The sequence below is a fragment of the Balaenoptera borealis genome (genome assembly GCF_965194805.1).
Source record: "Balaenoptera borealis genome assembly, chromosome: 19".
NCBI classification, from domain to species: domain Eukaryota; kingdom Metazoa; phylum Chordata; class Mammalia; order Artiodactyla; family Balaenopteridae; genus Balaenoptera; species Balaenoptera borealis.
The window spans coordinates 40,858,545-40,872,046 of NC_138878.1; positions in this window are offsets into that span (position 1 = coordinate 40,858,545).

Sequence of the window (13,502 nt, forward strand, 5' to 3'; positions counted from 1 at the left end):
GGAAATTGACATTGGTTTGATTCTGGAACCCTGTGGACTGGGAACATGACTGAGGTTTTATTCTGGAACCCTGTAGCCTGGGAATATAACTGAGGATTGTTTCTGGAACCCGGTGGCCTGGTAACATGACTGAGGCGTGATTCTGGAAAAGTGTGGCCTGGGAATATGACTGAGGTTTGATTCTGGAAATCTGTGGCCTGGGAACTTGACTGAGGTTTGATGGCAGAAATCTGTGGACTGGCAACATTACTGAGGTTTGATTGTAGAACCCTGTGCCATGGAAACATGACTGCTACCTGATACTTGAAACCCATGGCCTGGGAATTTGACATTGGTTTGATTCTGGAACCCTGTGGCCAGGAACAAGACTGAGGCGTGATTCTGGAATCCTGTTGCCTGGGAACATGACATCTGTTTAGATTGTGGAATACTGGGCCCTGGGAATCTGACTGAGGCGTGGTTTTGGTACCCTGTGGACTGGGAACATGACTGAGGTTTTATTCTGGAACCCTGTAGCCTGCGAAAATAACTGAGGATTGTTTCTCGAACCCTGTGGCCTGGGAACATGACATCAGTGGATTCTGGAACCCTGTGGCCTGGGAACATGAGAACGGTTTGATTCTGGAACCCTGTGGTCTGGGAACATGTCTGAGGTTTGATGGTGGAAACCTGTGGCCTGGCAACATGACTGAGGTTTGTTTCTGGAACCCTGTTCCCTGGGAACATGACTGAGGTTTGCTTCTGGACACCTTTCTCCTGGGAACATGACTGTGGTTTGATTGTGGAATCATGGGTCCTGCAAACATGACTGAGGTTTGATTCTGGAACCATGTGTCCTGCGAATATGACTGAGGTTTGATATTGGAAATCTTTGGCCTGGGAACTTGACTGAGGTTTGATGGCAGAAACCTGTGGACTGGCAACATGACTGAGGTTTGATTGTAGAACCCTGTGCCCTGGAAACATGACTGTGGCCTGGTAGTGGAAACCCATGGCCTAGGAGTTTGACATTGGTTTGATTCTTGAACGCTGTGGCCTGGGAACATGACTGAGGCGTGATTCTGGAAAAGTGTGGCCTGGGAATATGAGTGAAGTTTGATTCTGGAAATCTGTGGCCTGGGAACTTGACTGAGGTTTGATGGCAGAAATCTGTGGACTGGCAATATGACTGAGGTTTGATTGTAGAACCCTGTACCCTGGAAACATGACTGAGACCTGATACTTGAAACCCATGGCCTGGGAACTTGACATTGGTTTGATTCTGGAACCCTGTGGCCAGGAACAAGACTGAGGCGTGATTCTGGAATGCAGTGCCCTGGGAACATGAGATATGTTTAGATTGTGGAATTCTGGGCCCTGGGAACCTGACTGAGGCTTGGTTCTGGAACCCTGTGGACAGGGAACTTGATTGAGGTTTTATTCTGGAATCCTGTGGCCTGGGAACATGACATCAGTGGATTCTGGAACCCTGTGGCCGAGGAACATGTCATCAGTGGATTCTGGAACCCTGTGGCATGGGAACATGAGAACGGTTTGATTCTGGAACCCTGTGGCTTGGGAATATGTCTGAGGTTTGATGGTGGAAACCTGTGGCCTGGCAACAGGACTGAGGTTTGTTTCTGGAACCCTGTTCCCTGGGAACATGACTGAGGTTTGCTTCTGGACACCTTTCTCCTGGGAACATGACTGTGGTTTGATTGTGGAATCCTGTGGCCTGCGAACATGACTGAGGTTTGATTCTGGAACCATGTGTCCTGGGAATATGACTGAGCTTTGATTCTGGAAATCTGTGGCCTGGGAACTTGACTGAGGTTTGATGGCAGAAACCTGTGGACTGGCAACATGACTGAGGTTTGATTGTAGAACCCTGTGCCCTGGAAACATGACTGCGACCTGATACTTGAAACCCATGGCTTGGGAACTTGACATTGGTTTGATTCTGGAACCCTGTGGCCAGGGAACATGACTGAGGCGAGATTCTGGAATCCTGTGCCCAGGAAACATGACTGTGGCTTGGTACTGGAAACCCATGGCCTAGGAATTTGACATTGGTTTGATTCTGGAACCCTGTGTCCTGGGAACATGACTGAGGCGTGATTCTGGAATCCTGCGGCCTGGGAACATGACATCTGTTTAGATTATGGAATACTGTGCCCTGGGAACCTAACTGAAAGCTTGGTTCTGGAATCCTGTGGCCTGGGAACATGACATCTGTTTAGATTGTGGAATACTGTGCCCTGGGAACCTGACTGAAAGCTTGGTTCTGGAATCCTGTGGACTGGGAACATGACTGAGGTTTGATTCTGGAACCATGTGGCCTGGGAATATGACTGTGGTTTGATTTTGGAAACCATTGGCCTGTGAACATGACTGATGTTAGATTGAGGAATCCTGGGGCCTGGGAACATGACATCACTTTGGATTCTGGTACCCTGTTGCCTGGGAACATGAAATCGGTTTGATTGTGGAAACCTGTGGTCTGGGAATATGACTGAGGTTTGATGGTGGTATCCTATGGCCTGGCAACATGACTGAGGTTTGATTCTGGATCCCTGGGGCCAGGGAACATGACTGAGGCGTGATTCTGGAAAACTGTGGCCTGGGAATATGACTGAGGTTTGACTCTGGAAATCTGTGGCCTGGGAACTTGACTGAGGTTTGATGGCAGAAATCTGTGGACTGGCAACATTACTGAGGTTTGATTGTAGAACCCTGTGCTCTGGAAACATGACTGCGACCTGATACTTGAAACGCATGGCCTGGGAAATTGACATTGGTTTGATTCTGGAACCCTGTGGACTGGGAACATGACTGAGGTTTTATTCTGGAACCCTGTAGCCTGGGAATATAACTGAGGATTGTTGCTGGAACCCTGTGGCCTGGGAACATGACTGAGGCGTGATTCTGGAAAAGTGTGGCCTGGGAATATGACTGAGGTTTGATTCTGGAAATCTGTGGCCTGGGAACTTGACTGAGGTTTGATGGCAGAAATCTGTGGACTGGCAACATTACTGAGGTTTGATTGTAGAACCCTGTGCCCTGGAAACATGACTGAGACCTGATACTTGAAACCCATGGCCTGGGAACTTGACATTGGTTTGATTCTGGAACCCTGTGGCCAGGAACAAGATTGAGGCGTGATTCTGGAATGCTGTGCCCTGGGAACATGAGATCTGTTTAGATTGTGGAATTCTGGGCCCTGGGAACCTGACTGAGGCTTGGTTCTGGAATCCTGTGGACAGGGAACTTGACTGAGGTTTTATTCTGGAATCCTGTGGCCTGGGAACATGACATCAGTGGATTCTGGAACCCTGTGGCCGGGGAACATGACATCAGTGGATTCTGGAACCCTGTGGCCTGGGAACATGAGAACGGTTTGATTCTGGAACCCTGTGGCTTGGGAATATGTCTGAGGTTTGATGGTGGAAACCTGTGGCCTGGCAACATGACTGAGTTTTGTTTCTGAAACCCTGTTCCCTGGGAACATGAGTGAGTTTTGCTTCTGGAAACCTTTGTCCTGGGAACATGACTGTGGTTTGATTGTGGAACCATGGGTCCTGCAAACATGACTGAGGTTTGATTCTGGAACCATGTGTCCTGGGAATATGACTGAGGTTTGCTTCTGGACACCTTTCTCCTGGGAACATGACTGTGGTTTGATTGTGGAATCCTGTGGCCTGCGAACATGACTGAGGTTTGATTCTGGAACCATGTGTCATGGGAATATGACTGAGCTTTGATTCTGGAAATCTGTGGCCTGGGAACTTGACTGAGGTTTGATGGCAGAAACCTGTGGACTGGCAACATGACTGAGGTTTGATTGTAGAACCCTGTGCCCTGGAAACATGACTGCGACCTGATACTTGAAACCCATGGCTTGGGAACTTGACATTGGTTTGATTCTGGAACCCTGTGGCCAGGGAACATGACTGAGGCGAGATTCTGGAATCCTGTGCCCAGGAAACATGACTGTGGCTTGGTACTGGAAACCCATGGCCTAGGAATTTGACATTGGTTTGATTCTGGAACCCTGTGGCCTGGGATCATGACTGAGGCGTGATTCTGGAATCCTGCGGCCTGGGAACATGACATCTGTTTAGATTATGGAATACTGTGCCCTGGGAACCTGACTGAAAGCTTGGTTCTGGAATCCTGTGGACTGGGAACATGACTGAGGTTTGATTCTGGAACCATGTGGCCTGGGAATATGACTGTGGTTTGATTTTGGAAACCATTGGCCTGTGAACATGACTGATGTTAGATTGAGGAATCCTGGGGCCTGGGAACATGACATCACTTTGGATTCTGGTACCCTGTTGCCTGGGAACATGAAATCGGTTTGATTGTGGAAACCTGTGGTCTGGGAATATGACTGAGGTTTGATGGTGGTACCCTATGGCCTGGCAACATGACTGAGGTTTGATTCTGGATCCCTGTGGCCAGGGAACATGACTGAGGCGTGATTCTGGAAAACTGTGGCCTGGGAATATGACTGAGGTTTGATTCTGGAAATCTGTGGCCTGGGAACTTGACTGAGGTTTGATGGCAGAAATCTGTGGACTGGCAACATTACTGAGGTTTGATTGTTGAACCCTGTGCTCTGGAAACATGACTGCGACCTGATACTTGAAACGCATGGCCTGGGAAATTGACATTGGTTTGATTCTGGAACCCTGTGGACTGGGAACATGACTGAGGTTTTATTCTGGAACCCTGTAGCCTGGGAATATAACTGAGGATTGTTTCTGGAACCCGGTGGCCTGGTAACATGACTGAGGCGTGATTCTGGAAAAGTGTGGCCTGGGAATATGACTGAGGTTTGATTCTGGAAATCTGTGGCCTGGGAACTTGACTGAGGTTTGATGGCAGAAATCTGTGGACTGGCAACATTACTGAGGTTTGATTGTAGAAACCTGTGCCATGGAAACATGACTGCTACCTGATACTTGAAACCCATGGCCTGGGAATTTGACATTGGTTTGATTCTGGAACCCTGTGGCCAGGAACAAGACTGAGGCGTGATTCTGGAATCCTGTTGCCTGGGAACATGACATCTGTTTAGATTGTGGAATACTGGGCCCTGGGAATCTGACTGAGGCGTGGTTTTGGTACCCTGTGGACTGGGAACATGACTGAGGTTTTATTCTGGAACCCTGTAGCCTGCGAAAATAACTGAGGATTGTTTCTCGAACCCTGTGGCCTGGGAACATGACATCAGTGGATTCTGGAACCCTGTGGCCTGGGAACATGAGAACGGTTTGATTCTGGAACCCTGTGGTCTGGGAACATGTCTGAGGTTTGATGGTGGAAACCTGTGGCCTGGCAACATGACTGAGGTTTGTTTCTGGAACCCTGTTCCCTGGGAACATGACTGAGGTTTGCTTCTGGACACCTTTCTCCTGGGAACATGACTGTGGTTTGATTGTGGAATCCTGTGGCCTGCGAACATGACTGAGGTTTGATTCTGGAACCATGTGTCCTGGGAATATGACTGAGCTTTGATTCTGGAAATCTGTGGCCTGGGAACTTGACTGAGGTTTGATGGCAGAAACCTGTGGACTGGCAACATGACTGAGGTTTGATTGTAGAACCCTGTGCCCTGGAAACATGACTGCGACCTGATACTTGAAACCCATGGCTTGGGAACTTGACATTGGTTTGATTCTGGAACCCTGTGGCCAGGGAACATGACTGAGGCGAGATTCTGGAATCCTGTGCCCAGGAAACATGACTGTGGCTTGGTACTGGAAACCCATGGCCTAGGAATTTGACATTGGTTTGATTCTGGAACCCTGTGGCCTGGGAACATGACTGAGGCGTGATTCTGGAATCCTGCGGCCTGGGAACATGACATCTGTTTAGATTATGGAATACTGTGCCCTGGGAACCTGACTGAAAGCTTGGTTCTGGAATCCTGTGGACTGGGAACATGACTGAGGTTTGATTCTCGAACCATGTTGCCCGGGAATATGACTGTGGTTTGATTTTGGAAACCATTGGCCTGTGAACATGACTGATGTTAGATTGAGGAATCCTGGGGCCTGGGAACATGACATCACTTTGGATTCTGGTACCCTGTTGCCTGGGAACATGAAATAGGTTTGATTGTGGAAACCTGTGGTCTGGGAATATGACTGAGGTTTGATGGTGGTATCCTATGGCCTGGCAACATGACTGAGGTTTGATTCTGGATCCCTGTGGCCAGGGAACATGACTGAGGCGTGATTCTGGAAAACTGTGGCCTGGGAATATGACTGAGGTTTGATTCTGGAAATCTGTGGCCTGGGAACTTGACTGAGGTTTGATGGCAGAAATCTGTGGACTGGCAACATTACTGAGGTTTGATTGTTGAACCCTGTGCTCTGGAAACATGACTGCGACCTGATACTTGAAACGCATGGCCTGGGAAATTGACATTGGTTTGATTCTGGAACCCTGTGGACTGGGAACATGACTGAGGTTTTATTCTGGAACCCTGTAGCCTGGGAATATAACTGAGGATTGTTTCTGGAACCCGGTGGCCTGGTAACATGACTGAGGCGTGATTCTGGAAAAGTGTGGCCTGGGAATATGACTGAGGTTTGATTCTGGAAATCTGTGGCCTGGGAACTTGACTGAGGTTTGATGGCAGAAATCTGTGGACTGGCAACATTACTGAGGTTTGATTGTAGAACCCTGTGCCCTGGAAACATGACTGCGACCTGATACTTGAAACCCATGGCCTGGGAATTTGACATTGGTTTGATTCTGGAACCCTGTGGCCAGGAACAAGACTGAGGCGTGATTCTGGAATCCTGTTGCCTGGGAACATGACATCTGTTTAGATTGTGGAATACTAGGCCCTGGGAATCTGACTGAGGCTTGATTTTGGTACCCTGTGGACTGGGAACATGACTGAGGTTTTATTCTGGAACCCTGTAGCCTGCGAAAATAACTGAGGATTGTTTCTCGAACCCTGTGGCCTGGGAACATGACATCAGTGGTTTCTGGAACCCTGTGGCCTGGGAACATGAGAACGGTTTGATTCTGGAACCCTGTGGCCTGGGAACATGTCTGAGGTTTGATGGTGGAAACCTGTGGCTTGGCAACATGACTGAGGTTTGTTTCTGGAACCCTGTTCCCTGGGAACATGACTGAGGTTTGATTCTGGACACCTTTGTGCTGGGAACATGACTGTGTTCTGATTGTAGAATCATGGGTCCTGCAAACATGACTGAGGTTTGATTCTGGAACCATGTGTCCTGCGAATATGACTGAGGTTTGATATTGGAAATCTTTGGCCTGGGAACTTGACTGAGGTTTGATGGCAGAAACCTGTGGACTGGCAACATGACTGAGGTTTGATTGTAGAACCCTGTGCCCTGGAAACATGACTGTGGCCTGGTAGTGGAAACCCATGGCCTAGGAGTTTGACATTGGTTTGATTCTGGAACGCTGTGGCCTGGGAACATGACTGAGGCGTGATTCTGGAAAAGTGTGGCCTGGGAATATGACTGAAGTTTGATTCTGGAAATCTGTGGCCTGGGAACTTGACTGAGGTTTGATGGCAGAAATCTGTGGACTGGCAATATGACTGAGGTTTGATTGTAGAACCCTGTACCCTGGAAACATGACTGAGACCTGATACTTGAAACCCATGGCCTGGGAACTTGACATTGGTTTGATTCTGGAACCCTGTGGCCAGGAACAAGACTGAGGCGTGATTCTGGAATGCAGTGCCCTGGGAACATGAGATATGTTTAGATTGTGGAATTCTGGGCCCTGGGAACATGACTGAGGCTTGGTTCTGGAACCCTGTGGACAGGGAACTTGATTGAGGTTTTATTCTGGAATCCTGTGGCCTGGGAACATGACATCAGTGGATTCTGGAACCCTCTGGCCGAGGAACATGTCATCAGTGGATTCTGGAACCCTGTGGCATGGGAACATGAGAACGGTTTGATTCTGGAACCCTGTGGCTTGGGAATATGTCTGAGGTTTGATGGTGGAAACCTGTGGCCTGGCAACATGACTGAGGTTTGTTTCTGAAACCCTGTTCCCTGGGAACATGAGTGAGTTTTGCCTCTGGACACCTTTGTCCTGGGAACATGACTGTGGTTTGATTGTGGAACCATGGGTCCTGCAAACATGACTGAGGTTTGATTCTGGAACCATGTGGCCTGGGAATATGACTGTGGTTTGATTTTGGAAACCATTGGCCTGTGAACATGACTGATGTTAGATTGAGGAATCCTGGGGCCTGGGAACATGACATCACTTTGGATTCTGGTACCCTGTTGCCTGGGAACATGAAATCGGTTTGATTGTGGAAACCTGTGGTCTGGGAATATGACTGAGGTTTGATGGTGGTATCCTATGGCCTGGCAACATGACTGAGGTTTGATTCTGGATCCCTGGGGCCAGGGAACATGACTGAGGCGTGATTCTGGAAAACTGTGGCCTGGGAATATGACTGAGGTTTGACTCTGGAAATCTGTGGCCTGGGAACTTGACTGAGGTTTGATGGCAGAAATCTGTGGACTGGCAACATTACTTAGGTTTGATTGTAGAACCCTGTGCTATGGAAACATGACTGAGACCTGATACTTGAAACGCATGGCCTGGGAAATTGACATTGGTTTGATTCTGGAACCCTGTGGACTGGGAACATGACTGAGGTTTTATTCTGGAACCCTGTAGCCTGGGAATATAACTGAGGATTGTTGCTGGAACCCTGTGGCCTGGGAACATGACTGAGGCGTGATTCTGGAAAAGTGTGGCCTGGGAATATGACTGAAGTTTGATTCTGGAAATCTGTGGCCTGGGAACTTGACTGAGGTTTGATGGCAGAAATCTGTGGACTGGCAAAATGACTGAGGTTTGATTGTAGAACCCTGTACCCTGGAAACATGACTGAGACCTGATACTTGAAACCCATGGCCTGGGAACTTGACATTGGTTTGATTCTGGAACCCTGTGGCCAGGAACAAGACTGAGGCGTGATTCTGGAATGCTGTGCCCTGGGAACATGACATCTGTTTAGATTGTGGAATACTGGGCCCTGGGAACCTGACTGAGGCTTGGTTCTGGAACCCTGTGGACAGGGAACTTGACTGAGGTTTTATTCTGGAATCCTGTGGCCTGGGAACATGACATCAGTGGTTTCTGGAACCCTGTGGCCTGGGAACATGAGAACGGTTTGATTCTGCAACCCTGTGGCCTGGGAACATGTCTGAGGTTTGATGGTGGAAACCTGTGGCTTGGCAACATGACTGAGGTTTGTTTCTGGAACCCTGTTCCCTGGGAACATGACTGAGGTTTGATTCTGGACACCTTTGTGCTGGGAACATGACTGTGTTCTGATTGTAGAATCATGGGTCCTGCAAACATGACTGAGGTTTGATTCTGGAACCATGTGTCCTGCGAATATGACTGAGGTTTGATATTGGAAATCTTTGGCCTGGGAACTTGACTGAGGTTTGATGGCAGAAACCTGTGGACTGGCAACATGACTGAGGTTTGATTGTAGAACCCTGTGCCCTGGAAACATGACTGTGGCCTGGTAGTGGAAACCCATGGCCTAGGAGTTTGACATTGGTTTGATTCTGGAACGCTGTGGCCTGGAAACATGACTGAGGCGTGATTCTGGAAAAGTGTGGCCTGGGAATATGACTGAAGTTTGATTCTGGAAGTCTGTGGCCTGGGAACTTGACTGAGGTTTGATGGCAGAAATCTGTGGACTGGCAATATGACTGAGGTTTGATTGTAGAACCCTGTACCCTGGAAACATGACTGAGACCTGATACTTGAAACCCATGGCCTGGGAACTTGACATTGGTTTGATTCTGGAACCCTGTGGCCAGGAACAAGACTGAGCCGTGATTCTGGAATGCAGTGCATTGGGAACATGAGATTTGTTTAGATTGTGGAATTCTGGGCCCTGGGAACCTGACTGAGGCTTGGTTCTGGAACCCTGTGGACAGGGAACTTGATTGAGGTTTTATTCTGGAATCCTGTGGCCTGGGAACATGACATCAGTGGATTCTGGATCCCTCTGGCCGAGGAACATGTCATCAGTGGATTCTGGAACCCTGTGGCCTGGGAACATGAGAACGGTTTGATTCTGGAACCCTGTGGCTTGGGAATATGTCTGAGGTTTGATGGTGGAAACCTGTGGCCTGGCAACATGACTGAGGTTTGTTTCTGGACACCTTTCTCCTGGGAACATGACTGTGGTTTGATTGTGGAATCCTGTGGCCTGCGAACATGACTGAGGTTTGATTCTGGAACCATGTGTCATGGGAATATGACTGAGCTTTGATTCTGGAAATCTGTGGCCTGGGAACTTGACTGAGGTTTGATGGCAGAAACCTGTGGACTGGCAACATGACTGAGGTTTGATTGTAGAACCCTGTGCCCTGGAAACATGACTGCGACCTGATACTTGAAACCCATGGCTTGGGAACTTGACATTGGTTTGATTCTGGAACCCTGTGGCCAGGGAACATGACTGAGGCGAGATTCTGGAATCCTGTGCCCAGGAAACATGACTGTGGCTTGGTACTGGAAACCCATGGCCTAGGAATTTGACATTGGTTTGATTCTGGAACCCTGTGGCCTGGGATCATGACTGAGGCGTGATTCTGGAATCCTGCGGCCTGGGAACATGACATCTGTTTAGATTATGGAATACTGTGCCCTGGGAACCTGACTGAAAGCTTGGTTCTGGAATCCTGTGGACTGGGAACATGACTGAGGTTTGATTCTGGAACCATGTGGCCTGGGAATATGACTGTGGTTTGATTTTGGAAACCATTGGCCTGTGAACATGACTGATGTTAGATTGAGGAATCCTGGGGCCTGGGAACATGACATCACTTTGGATTCTGGTACCCTGTTGCCTGGGAACATGAAATCGGTTTGATTGTGGAAACCTGTGGTCTGGGAATATGACTGAGGTTTGATGGTGGTACCCTATGGCCTGGCAACATGACTGAGGTTTGATTCTGGATCCCTGGGGCCAGGGAACATGACTGAGGCGTGATTCTGGAAAACTGTGGCCTGGGAATATGACTGAGGTTTGATTCTGGAAATCTGTGGCCTGGGAACTTGACTGAGGTTTGATGGCAGAAATCTGTGGACTGGCAACATTACTGAGGTTTGATTGTTGAACCCTGTGCTCTGGAAACATGACTGCGACCTGATACTTGAAACGCATGGCCTGGGAAATTGACATTGGTTTGATTCTGGAACCCTGTGGACTGGGAACATGACTGAGGTTTTATTCTGGAACCCTGTAGCCTGGGAATATAACTGAGGATTGTTTCTGGAACCCGGTGGCCTGGTAACATGACTGAGGCGTGATTCTGGAAAAGTGTGGCCTGGGAATATGACTGAGGTTTGATTCTGGAAATCTGTGGCCTGGGAACTTGACTGAGGTTTGATGGCAGAAATCTGTGGACTGGCAACATTACTGAGGTTTGATTGTAGAACCCTGTGCCATGGAAACATGACTGCTACCTGATACTTGAAACCCATGGCCTGGGAATTTGACATTGGTTTGATTCTGGAACCCTGTGGCCAGGAACAAGACTGAGGCGTGATTCTGGAATCCTGTTGCCTGGGAACATGACATCTGTTTAGATTGTGGAATACTGGGCCCTGGGAATCTGACTGAGGCGTGGTTTTGGTACCCTGTGGACTGGGAACATGACTGAGGTTTTATTCTGGAACCCTGTAGCCTGCGAAAATAACTGAGGATTGTTTCTCGAACCCTGTGGCCTGGGAACATGACATCAGTGGTTTCTGGAACCCTGTGGCCTGGGAACATGAGAACGGTTTGATTCTGGAACCCTGTGGTCTGGGAACATGTCTGAGGTTTGATGGTGGAAACCTGTGGCCTGGCAACATGACTGAGGTTTGTTTCTGGAACCCTGTTCCCTGGGAACATGACTGAGGTTTGCTTCTGGACACCTTTCTCCTGGGAACATGACTGTGGTTTGATTGTGGAATCCTGTGGCCTGCGAACATGACTGAGGTTTGATTCTGGAACCATGTGTCATGGGAATATGACTGAGCTTTGATTCTGGAAATCTGTGGCCTGGGAACTTGACTGAGGTTTGATGGCAGATACCTGTGGACTGGCAACATGACTGAGGTTTGATTGTAGAACCCTGTGCCCTGGAAACATGACTGCGACCTGATACTTGAAACCCATGGCTTGGGAACTTGACATTGGTTTGATTCTGGAACCCTGTGGCCAGGGAACATGACTGAGGCGAGATTCTGGAATCCTGTGCCCAGGAAACATGACTGTGGCTTGGTACTGGAAACCCATGGCCTAGGAATTTGACATTGGTTTGATTCTGGAACCCTGTGGCCTGGGAACATGACTGAGGCGTGATTCTGGAATCCTGCGGCCTGGGAACATGACATCTGTTTAGATTATGGAATACTGTGCCCTGGGAACCTGACTGAAAGCTTGGTTCTGGAATCCTGTGGACTGGGAACATGACTGAGGTTTGATTCTCGAACCATGTTGCCCGGGAATATGACTGTGGTTTGATTTTGGAAACCATTGGCCTGTGAACATGACTGATGTTAGATTGAGGAATCCTGGGGCCTGGGAACATGACATCACTTTGGATTCTGGTACCCTGTTGCCTGGGAACATGAAATAGGTTTGATTGTGGAAACCTGTGGTCTGGGAATATGACTGAGGTTTGATGGTGGTATCCTATGGCCTGGCAACATGACTGAGGTTTGATTCTGGATCCCTGTGGCCAGGGAACATGACTGAGGCGTGATTCTGGAAAACTGTGGCCTGGGAATATGACTGAGGTTTGATTCTGGAAATCTGTGGCCTGGGAACTTGACTGAGGTTTGATGGCAGAAATCTGTGGACTGGCAACATTACTGAGGTTTGATTGTTGAACCCTGTGCTCTGGAAACATGACTGCGACCTGATACTTGAAACGCATGGCCTGGGAAATTGACATTGGTTTGATTCTGGAACCCTGTGGACTGGGAACATGACTGAGGTTTTATTCTGGAACCCTGTAGCCTGGGAATATAACTGAGGATTGTTTCTGGAACCCGGTGGCCTGGTAACATGACTGAGGCGTGATTCTGGAAAAGTGTGGCCTGGGAATATGACTGAGGTTTGATTCTGGAAATCTGTGGCCTGGGAACTTGACTGAGGTTTGATGGCAGAAATCTGTGGACTGGCAACATTACTGAGGTTTGATTGTAGAACCCTGTGCCCTGGAAACATGACTGCGACCTGATACTTGAAACCCATGGCCTGGGAATTTGACATTGGTTTGATTCTGGAACCCTGTGGCCAGGGAACATGACTGAGGCGAGATTCTGGAATCCTGTGCCCAGGAAACATGACTGTGGCTTGGTACTGGAAACCCATGGCCTAGGAATTTGACATTGGTTTGATTCTGGAACCCTGTGGCCTGGGATCATGACTGAGGCGTGATTCTGGAATCCTGCGGCCTGGGAACATGACATCTGTT